This window comes from Bos mutus, chromosome 2, assembly GCF_027580195.1.
Source record: "Bos mutus isolate GX-2022 chromosome 2, NWIPB_WYAK_1.1, whole genome shotgun sequence".
Lineage (NCBI taxonomy): Eukaryota > Metazoa > Chordata > Mammalia > Artiodactyla > Bovidae > Bos > Bos mutus.
In genome coordinates this window covers 133,857,864-133,869,377 of record NC_091618.1, presented here as the reverse complement: position 1 = coordinate 133,869,377, position 11,514 = coordinate 133,857,864, and the positions used below count along the sequence as shown (strand labels likewise).

The window sequence follows — 11,514 nt, the reverse complement described above, 5'->3', positions numbered from 1 at the left end:
CAGAGACATGTGTGTTGCCAGTGTCTTTCTTATACATCCATGTGGAGATACTCTAAACAAACAAATGCAAGCACATCCTCATATTTGAACACAGTGGTAACATGCTGTAGACTCAGCCATACCTCAGTTTATTACTTGAAAGTTACGATAGAAATCTTCTGAGCTCAACCTTACCAGGTTCTGCTCTGTGTGTATACTTGTGGAAACACCTCAAGGCTTTCTTTTTGAGAGTTTTATTGAGATATAATTCACATGCCATAAAATTCACCCATTTAAGTACAATTCATTGGTTTTTGGTACATTCATAGATGTGCAAACCATTATGGTGGTTAATTTTAGAGTATTTTCATCACCTTAGAAAGAAACCCTGTACCTGTTAGCTACCATACTCCTATCTTCCCATTCCCATCTCCCAGCCCTAAACAACTACTATTTTACTTTTGATCTCTTCAGATTTCTGTTTTCTGGGCTATTCATATGAGTGAAATCACATAATATGTAGTCTTTTGTGACTGTTTAACTTAGCATGCTTTCAAGGTTTATCTATGATATAGCATCTATTGGTACTACATTTCTATTTATGGCCAAAAAATATACCATTTTATGGATAGACCACATTAAAGTATTTTAAAAATGTATTTTTATTTTTTATTCCAGTTTTATTGAGATATAATTGACATATAACACTTTATAAGTTTAAGGTGAATAGCATAATGATTTGACTTATATACATCGTGAAATGAGTATCACAATAAGCTTAGTGAATATCCATCATCTCATATAGATATAAAAGAAAAGAAAAAGAAAAAACTGCTTTTTTCCTTGTGAAAAGAACTCTCAGGATTTGCTATCATAACTTTCATATATAACATGAAAAGTACAACTGTGTTAATTATTTTAATCATGTTGTATATTATATCCCCAGTACTTATTCATCTTATAACTATTCTTACCTTTTGACCACCTTCATCCAATTCTCCTGCAATGCAGGAGACCCCGGTTTAATTGCTGGGTAGGGAAGATCCCCTGGAGAAGGGATAGGCTACCCATTCCAATATTCTTGGGCTTCCCTTGTGGCTCAGGTGGTAAAGAATCTGTCTGCAATGCGGGATACCTGGGTTCAATCCCTGGGTTGGGAAGATCCCCTGGAGAAGGGAAAGGTTACCCATGCCAGTATTCTGGCCTGGAGAATTTCATGACTGTATAGTCTGTGGGGTCACAAAGAGTCGGACACGACTGAGTGACTTTCACTTCACTATCCAATAGTCCTGCCTCTGTTTCTGAAACCACAAATCGGATCTCTTTTTCTATGAGTTTGTTTATTTTTGAAATATAATTGGCCTACAATACAATGTTAGTTCCTAGAACACATGGTGATTCAGTATTTTTAAATATTACAAAATGTTCACCATGATAAGTCTAGTTACCATCTGCTACCATACAAAGATATTGCATCATTAATGACTATTGCCCATGCTGTATATTTCATCCGTGTGACTCATTTATTTTGTAACTTGAAGTCTGTCTCTCCTAATCCCACTCACATATTTCTGTCATCCATTCACTTCCCTCCCCCCACTCCCTGCTCTGGCAACCACCTGTTTGTTCTCTGTATCTATAAGTCTGTTTCTGATTTGTTATATTTGCTCATTATTTTTTAGATTCCACATAGAAATAAAACCATATGGTACTTTTTCTTTGCTTGACTCATTTCACTTTGCACATCCTCTAGGTCTATCCATGTTGTCACAAATGCCAAGATTTCATTCTTTGTGGCTGAGTAATATTCTTTATCCATTCATCTATTGATGGACACTTAAACTACTTCCATATTTTGGTTCTTGTAAAAAATGTTGTAATGGACATAAGGATGCATATTCTTTTCAAATTATTTTCACTTTCTTTGGGTAAAGGAGTCAGTGGAATGGCTGGTTCCTATGGTAGTTCTATTTTTATTTTTTCAAGGAAAAATTGTACTGTTTACTATAGTGACTGCTCCAATTTATATTCCCATGAATAGTGTATGAGGGCTCCCTTCTCTCCCCATCCTTACCAACATTTATTATATTCTGGTTTTTCCAAAAATAGCCATTCTGACAGGTATGAGGTTGTGGTTCTGATTTACATTTCCCTTAATAAGTAGTGCTGTTGAACATTTCATGTGCTTGTTGGCCATCTTTATGTCTTCTTTGGAAAAAGGTCTATTCAGATTCTTTGTTCATTCTTAAAATCAAGATGTGTGTGTGTGTGTGTGTGTGTGTGTGTGTGTGTGTGTTTTGATGTTGAGTTGTACTAGCTTTTAAAAATATATTTTGGATATTTATCCCTTATCAGATATATGATTTGCAAATGTCTTCTCCCATTGACTAGGCTCTCTTTTCATTTTGATGATAGTTTTCTTTGCTGTGCAAAAGCTCTCTAGTTGATGTAGTCTTATTTACTTCCTTTTCAATTTATTTTTTAATTGGAGGATAATTGCTTTATAATGTTGGGTTGGTTTCTGCCATACAATAACATGAATCAGTTGTAATTATATGTCAATGATACTTTCTCAATTCATCCAACTCTCCCCTTCCCCTACTGTGCCCATAAGTCTGTTCTGTACACATGTATCTCCATTTCTTCCTTGCAAATAGGTTCATCAGTACCATTTTTCTATATTCCATACATATGCCTTATTATATGACACTTGTTTTTCTCTTTCTTACTCACTCTGTATGGCAGGCTCTAGGTTCATCCACCTTAGTTCAACTGATTCACACTTACTCCTTTTTTACAGCTGAGTATTATTCCACTGTATATATGCACTACAACTTCCTTATCCATTCATCTGTTGATGGGCATTTAGGTTGCTCCCACGTCCTGACTATTGTGAATAGTGATGAAATATATAGAATGCTTCACGAATTTGCATGTCCTCTTTGCACAGGAGCCATGCTAATCTTCTCTGTATCGTTCCAATTTATTGGTATATGTGCTGCCGAAGTGAGTGCTCATTTGCTTATTTTTTCATTTGTTAAAAGCCACCTATTCCAGTATTCTTGCTTGGAGAATCCTATGGACAGAGGAGCCTGGCAGGCTATAGTCCACGTGTTTGCAAGAGTTGGACAGGACTTAGTGACTAAACCACCACCACCCTTGCCTGAGGAGACATATCCAGAAAAATATTACTAAGACTGATACCAAAGAGTGTACTTTTCATGTTTTCTTCTAAAAGTTTTATGGTTTCAGATTAGACCATATTTTGTTATCCATCATCAGGTAATATATATTTGAGTTGTTTATACATTTTGGTTATTATAGATAATGCTGCTGTAAACATTTGGGTACAAGTTTTTATGTGAACATTCATTTTCTTCTTTTTGAGTATACACCTACTAGTGGACTTTCTCAGTCATTGGGTAGCTCCAGGTTTAATTGTTTGAGGAACTTTCACACTGTTTACTAAGACAGCTGGATTATCTTACATTCCCACCACTAGTGTATGAATATTAAATTTCTTCACACCTTCACCAACACTTGTTATTATCTGACTGTTATATTCTAGCCGCCTAGTGGGTGTGAAGTGATATTTATTATTGTCTTTACTTACATTTTCCTGATGACTAATGATGTTAAGCATCTTTTCATGTGCTTATTGGTCATTTGTATGTCTTCATTTGAACAATTCCCTAGGGCATAAATTAACCTTGAAACTAAACCAATCAAACTGTGGCTCCTTTTTTTAAAAATTAAAAAAAAATTAATTGAAGGATAATTGCTTTACAGAATTTTGCTGTTTTCTGGCAAACCTCAACACAAATCAGCAATCCCTTCCCTTCTGAACCTCCATCTCATCTCCCTTCCCATCCCACCACCCTAGGTTGATACAGAGCCCCTGTTTGAGTTTCATGAGCCGTACAGCAAATTCCCTTTGGTTATCTATTTTACATATGGTAATTTAAGTTTCCATGTTACTTTTTCCATATATCTCACCCTCTCCTCCCCTCTCTCCATGTCCAAAAGTCTATTCTCTGTGGCTTCTTTTTTTTTTTTTTTCAGTCTTGCATTGATTTTATTTTATTTTTTTAATTAATTTATTTTTAATTTATTATTATTATTTTTTACTTTACAATATTGTATTAGTTTTGCCATACATCAATATGCATCTGCCATGGCTGTACATGTGTTCCCCATTCCGAACCCCCCTCCCACTTTCCTCCCCATAGCATCCCTCTGGGTCATCCCAGTGCACCAGCCCCAAGCTTCCTGTATCCTGCATCGAACCTGGACTGGCGATTCGTTTTTATATGATATTACACATGTTTTAATGCCATTCTCCCAAATCATCCCCCCCCCCCCCACCCCACAGAGTCCAAAATACTGTTCTATACATCTGTGTCTCTTTTGCTGTCTTGTATACAGGGTTGTCATTACCATCTTTCTAAATTCCATATATATGCATTAGTATACTGTATTAGTGTTTTTCTTTCTGGCTTACTTCACTCTGTATAATAGGCTCCATACAGATGGCTAACAAACACATGAAAAGATGCTCAACATCACTAATTATCAGAGAAATGCAAATCAAAACCACTATGAGGTATCATTTCACGCCAGTCAGAATGGCTGCAATCCAAAAGTCTATAAGAAATAAATGCTGGAGAGGATGTGGAGAAAAGGGAACCCTTTTACACCGTTGGTGGGAATGCAAACTAGTACAGCCACTATGGAGAACAGTGTGGAGATTCCTTAAAAAACTGGAAATAGAACTGCCATACAACCCAGCAATCCCACTGCTGGGCATACACACCGAGGAAACCAGAATTGAAAGAGACACGTGTACCCCAATGTTCATCGCAGCACTGTTTATAATAGCCAGGACATGGAAGCAACCTAGATGTCTATGAGCAGATGAATGGATAAGAAAGCTGTGGTACATATACACAATGGAGTATTACTCAGCCTTTAAAAAGAATACATTTGAATCAGTTCTAATGAGGTGGATGAATCTGTGGCTTCTTTTAAGACCTAGTTTCTGTTGATGTCTGTTCTGTACCAAGAGGGTTTCTCTCATCTAACTTAGTGCTTAGTTTGCTCCTGCAAACTAGCCAGCCTATAGTCTGGGCAGTATCTTCATTAAATTCATGCATTTCTTCCAAAATTGCCTGTCACCATAACTTCCATCATTCTTGTGAGCACTTTTAAGCTTGAACTTCTCCATACTCTGTTGCAAATAGTTAGTTCCTTTGGGAAGAAATTAAGAGTTGTATGTTTAATGCCTGCTAATTTCCCACCAGGGAAAATCTCTTAATTAAAGCTTTGGGCTGGAGATAGGGACAATGTCAAGCTTCTCTCTAAGTGACACATATGCTCTAGGATCTGAATTCTTGATGCAGAGGAGGTGGTGAACTGAGTTCCTTTTGGTTTCCTCTCCTGATGTGGAAACACAATCCTATGAGCTGGAGGAAGAGCCATCACAGGCCTGGTAATCTCAGTTCACTGCCCCCACAATAAAGCCTCGATTCCATGAGTGGGAACTGGTTGGAAAAATGGAGGTCCCCCCCGTAACTGCAGTCATTCAGCAACAGGTAGTTGGGGGCAAGATAAGAAATATTGATGTTCAGCTTCTCCAAGGAAGAAAGCCCTCTAGCAGGGAGCTGGGGAGAGGGAGCCCTGGGTTCTTGGCTGCAAGTAGTCTGGAGTGGAGTCTTTGTTTTGCTGATCTTGGAAAAGGGAGGAAGGGAATTGTCTAGGTTGAAACACCACAGACCCCCTAACCAAATTGTGTAGATTTTCTTGAATATATAATTCTTCATTTGCTTTTTGTCCTTAAGATCATTTTTAGAGGCTTTACATGAATATATTAAAAAAATAATCTGCATTATTTTTACTAGGGAGCAGTTCAGTGGAGTGCTTCATCTTTAATGTTTGTAACCTGGGACCCTTGTTAATTCTTTTTTCTTGTTAGGCCTACCTTTGGCTGTAGGAATGCAACTTTATCTAATGCTTTTGAGGGTGGCTCTGACCAATCACCTTAAAGAAAAATAAGTTTTCTGAAGAAAAGGTCTTAAAATGTTGCAGAAGATGATGATAAGCTTTTTGCATGATAAGAAGGAAGAAGCCTGGTTTGCTGCAAGACTCTACCCCCCCCCATTATCCCCCATTATCCTCTGCGGGCCTTGCGAAACTTGGTCTCAATGTCGTTCTTTCTCTTAAACTACTTTGAAAAATAAAGAATACCCTGGATCAGCCGGGCTGGGGCCTTGTTCATCAAATTAGGGGGAAACTTGGTCTCACCATGTCACTGGGTTCTTTCTCTTACCTTCTGGCTGAATTCTTTAAAATGAAAGCCTCTTTTCTCCACTGAATTTCCTCACTGAGCTATCCTCATTCTATTACTCTTTATATCCTTCATTAACATTTAATTAAGCAGTTGTTTCCGCAAGATCAAGTGTTGATAAGGATGTGGGTAGATAGGAGCTCTGGAGTGTGAAGTGTGTGAACATCCCACAGGACTTGGTGAAATTTAGAGCATGTGCCCTAAGAATAGCAACCCAACTCTTGCTAAGTGCCTCAGAGAATCTTTGATGGCCTGTTGGGAGATCATGTGTCTTTTCATTTATGATGGACTGAAATAGGGGCAACTTGGTGTCCACTATATGGTGCTGGAAATAAAATAAGGAGGAAGATAGCTGTGAAATAACAGTCAACAACAGCATTGAGAAGCTGTAATCTAGATGTGCATAGAGTGCTGCTGCTAAGTCACTTCAGTTGTGTCTGACTCTGTGCGACCCCATAGATTGCAGCCCACCAGGCTCTGCTGTCCCTGGGATTCTCCAGGCAAGAACACTGGAGTGGGTTGCCATTTCCTTCTCCAATGCATGAAAGTGAAAAGTGAAAGTGAAGTCGCTCAGTCATGTCTGACCCTCAGTGCCCCATGGACTGCAGCCTTCCAGGCTCCTCTGTCCATGGGATTTTCCAGGCAAGAGTACTGGAGTGGGGTGCCATTGCCTGCATAGAGTGAAATGATGTAAATTCAAAACTTATGGTCAAGTGAAAATATAAGAAGAAACAGAATGAAGTTTAAAGGCTAATATAACTCATGTAATGTACATAGATATATGTATATACAGATATAAAAGGCTAATATAACTCATGTAATTTACATAGATATATGTATATACAGATATAAAATGGTACTATATCTTTTATAAAGATCTGTGCATATTTAAGGACATATATCAAAATTCGTTGAATGCATTTGAGGAATGAGAATGGGAGTAAGAGATAAGTGGGAGCTATCTGTATTTCCTATATTTCTAAGGAACACCTAGAAATATAAATAAATACTAATATAGATATAGACTTGTTATATACATGTCTATAGACATGTCTATAGACATGTAATATACAACTATATACATGTTATATGTAACACCTAGAAATATAAATATAAATAAATACTAATAAAGATATAGATATGTTCTGTGGATTATGGAATGCTAGCTCAGCTCTGCCCCTGATGTGCACCCACCACCGAAATAGAATCTTTGAAAACTTAGCAAAGTCATCACCAGGAATTATTTAACTACAGTTGTGATGAGGGATCAGAAGGCTGTAAATTAATATTCCCATCTTAATGGGTTCTTTTGGGGAAACATATTTCTATGTTAATATATCTGTTATCCAGCCCCCAATACAAGGTGGTCCATTGTGGGCTGTGTATTGGGACAGGGACTTCCACTTATCTTTTCTTCACATCAAACTTGTTGATCAACCCCTGGAGTCCTCTGGAAGCAGTAGTTTACTAGATAGAGGGAGACTGAGATGTGAGCAAGGGATGAGCTGGACAAATAATTTTATAAGGTGCTATCATGGGAGAAGCTGACTCATTTTAAATTAAAAAAAAGAAAATGCCCCAATGCTAAAAGCCATGAAAAAGGGGCAGAAAAAATGTCTTTTTGAGATGGCAGGGTGAGAGATCCCTTCCAATGGGACAGTCAGGGAGGACTTTGCACAGAAGCTGGTCCATTTGAAGTTGGTCTTGAGGGAAAGGTGGGTTTCTGATTTGTAGTGATGGGAGAAGGCAGTTCAGGAGATGGGCTAACACAAATGGGGAGGTGGGCTGGGAATTGGGGATAAGACCACACTATAGAGCTCACAGGACAGGACTTCAGGGCCTTCTTCACTGCTGTGTTCCTAGCACCTGGCATGGGGTAGAAGCTCAAAAATCCTTGTTGAATAAATGAAGGAGTGGGGGAGTCGTCTGAATCATCGGCTTCAGGGAGGTGGAAGAGATGAACAAGATATGCCTAGGGGGCCTGAAGATGCCGCAACAACATGCTCCATTTTCTCTCAGTGTTTTTACCAGCCAGACAGATTTCCTAACAGGCATGGGGCTCCCTTGGCCCCACATGCCATTCCCTCGTGGAAACTTGCCTCTTTATAATGGAAAATGCATATGGAAAGGACTATTTTTTGAGCTACTGGAAGACATCACAGGCAAAACTACTGTTGTATCCTAGAGATGTGGAGCAGAGGTTCTAGGTTGAATCCTTTTCCATCAATAGCACTGGAGCTGGGGTTCAGCCCAGGTCTGTGGTGGCTCAGTGGTAAAGAATCTGCCTGCAATGCAGAACTCACAGGAGTTGTGGGTTCAATTCTTGGGGTCAGAAGATCCCCTGGAGAAGGGAATGGCAACCCACACCAGTATTCTTGCATGGAGAATCCTATGGACAGAGTAACCAGGCGGCCTACAGTCCATGGGGTTGCAATAAGTCAGACATGACTGAAGAAGTTTAGCTTGTGCTTCATCTTGAAGTTCATGTGATATTCCCCAGCCCTTGCACATTGTGAGGCCACCGGCCAGGAGACCAAGCCCAGACTAAGGTAGTGCTCAAACTGCTGTCCCACCCAAAAGTCTGCTGACTCATTTCATGTCTTCTGCAGTGTAGGTTCGCTGGGGCATCTTGCAGGGTCTGTGTGCAGAGAGGAGCCATGGGGCGGAAGGTGTTTCCTGAAGCTCAGATAGAGAATATCCATCATCTTGCCTCTGGACTGCCACCAAAATCCTCTGTCAGCATGGGCCATAAGCTTTACCTTCGCTTCAGGCAGCACTAGCGGGTCATCTCTTTGTTGAGCCTGCTGGCCATGGTTATCTTTCAACAAGACAGTAATGTTTCTTCATATGCTCTTATCTCCATTTCACTTTTTTACTGTCGGTCATTTTCCTATTGCCTCTTTCCCCACCTACATTTAGTTTCTTTCTTTTCAGTGAATGCAGAAAGCCTTCCCAGAACAAACAAAGCAATAATTAAATCAGTGACTTCCCTGAGGTTCCTCTTCCTGCTACCTGGGTTACTGTGAAGTTTAGGAGATGGATCACTGGCACATTTTCTGCTTTTCAGAATGTGGTGGCTCTCACTTTTAGAGGAATTGTAAGGATTGCACAGGCCTGTGAGGGAACATCTGGATTCAGGCCTTTGGCTTTGAGCCCATGATTGTCCTGCCCCAGCCCCTGCAGGGCCTGACCATCTGGCTCTGTCCCAGCACCCAAGGAAGGAACTCCACTGCCCATTTGTTCTTCTTTCCATCAATGAGTTATTCACAGTGCTTGGCTGAGGAGTGACTTCTCCAGCTGTGGAGTTATTAGTGTCTGTGGATAGAGGGGGAGATGGAAAGCCTGCCTGAATTCCTAAGCATGGAAGAGAAAATGTTACCCAACTCAGGTCTGACTCCTTACTGCTGGAAAATCAATACCCAAGAGAGAGGCAAATGTTGATAGAAAGGAAGAATGCTTTTAATCATGATGCCAGCTATCTGGGGAGATGGTGGACTCAGTATCCCCCCCTCCCCCCAAATGAAGATTCTCTTAGGCCATGAAAGTTTTTAAAGGCAAAAAGGAAGTAAGTTAATCATTGAGATGGGGGTCAGAGTGGTCACCATTCCCCATTGTGTTCAGGCATGTGGACTTCTTGTGATCTTCCTTTCAAAGTTGTCTTGTTCACACAGTTTGTTCTAGATACTACTGAAGGGAAGCAAAGGAACAGATCTGGTCATCTGTTAGTTACTTATTCTTCATTTCTACTTCGTTGATCTAAGAAAAGAACCAAGAGTATAGGCAAGATATTGTATGATCAAAAGATTTGAAAAGTGCGGTAGGGCAGGATATGAGTAGAGCATGGAGAGAGGGTGCCTGGTTAAAGGTTAGTGACCAGACCAAAGGTATCTCCTGCAGATAGCTCTTTCCTGCAAAGACCACCTTCTGCTCTTAGAGAGATGGCAGAGGGTGGTCTTGACTCAGGTTCAAACCCTGGGTTGGGAAGATACCCTGGAGGAGGGCACAGAAACCCACTCCAGTATTCTAGCCTGGAGAATCCCATGGACAGAAAAGCCTGGTGGGCCACAGCCCGTGGGGTTGCAAAGAGCTGGACACAACTGAAGCAACTTAGCACACACATACACGCATGCACAAGGCATGGAGGAAAGTCAGGAGTACCGGGGTCTCGAGTGTGGAAGCAAAGTAGCCTGGGCTCTTGCTCTGCTTGAAAAATAAATTTCTCTAAGAGGCAAAGCCTGCAAAAACAGGTACAAAATTTATTATCAGAGACACAGTTTGTTTAAGACAGAAGCAAGGCAGAGATACAGACCAGGAGAGAAAGGGTTTGAGCGTCTTCCCTGAAGAGGAAGAGTGCAATGAAGAGGTGGTTAAATCATTTATATAGGGCAGTCCTTCTGGGTCTTTGTTTACCTTTGGACAATTATCTGGTTTCTTTTTCCACACCTGACCTGACCTAGGACCCTCCCCAACATGCGTGTGAAACTTTATGCCAAGATGGATTCCAGTGCGGAGGCCTGTGGGAACATGTCCACACTTATTATGGGGTGGCACCCCTCCCTTTTTGAGATGCAAGGAGCTTTACTGCACATGTGCAGATAGGGAGGCTTCCTTGACCTCAGGATTGATATATGTGGTCCTCCTATCTCTCAGTCCCTGCCATTAACTCTGTCCTTAGAGTGTCAGGGAGAATAGAACTCCAATTTACTCTGTTTGAAAGACTCCAACTGCTCTGCCCAGGGGCCCTTCTACCTCCTACCTCATTTCCTGCCAAACGCTGCTTACAAAAACACACTCACACTCTCTCTTAGGCATTCACACCTGCTCATACACATGTACACATACTCATATACTCACCAGCATTCAAAATCCACATGTTCTCTCTCAAGAAATCAGCCCCATCATTTCCAGTCCAAGAGGAAACACACCTGGTATGTATGAATCATGCCACGTGTGTGGAAGATCTCTCCAGCCACAGTGAGATTTGAGGTTTAGTTAAAGAAAGACCATAGAATTAGACAAAATGACTTGTGACTTACAACTGTCACTTTGAAAGCAATATTTTAAAATGCAAAATGAAATGGTAGAAGTACAGGTTATACCTGGGACTCAGGGTTGGGGGGTGGGGGTGTTTAGGGCTGGAATCTGCTGACTCTGCTGGAGAAATGTCTGACCCCCTACCCAGTTCCTTTGGT

The 11,514-nt window shown here is 40.5% G+C and overlaps 1 non-coding gene across 1 annotated transcript; it reads right to left on the bottom strand.

Moving 5' to 3' along the window:
- Positions 1-2,884: 2,884 nt before the first annotated feature.
- LOC138984934 (U6 spliceosomal RNA) lies at positions 2,885-2,993 on the bottom strand. The gene has a single exon (XR_011462184.1). It is a non-coding gene; the product is annotated as a U6 spliceosomal RNA (small nuclear RNA).
- Between the last annotated feature and the right edge of the window lie 8,521 nt (positions 2,994-11,514).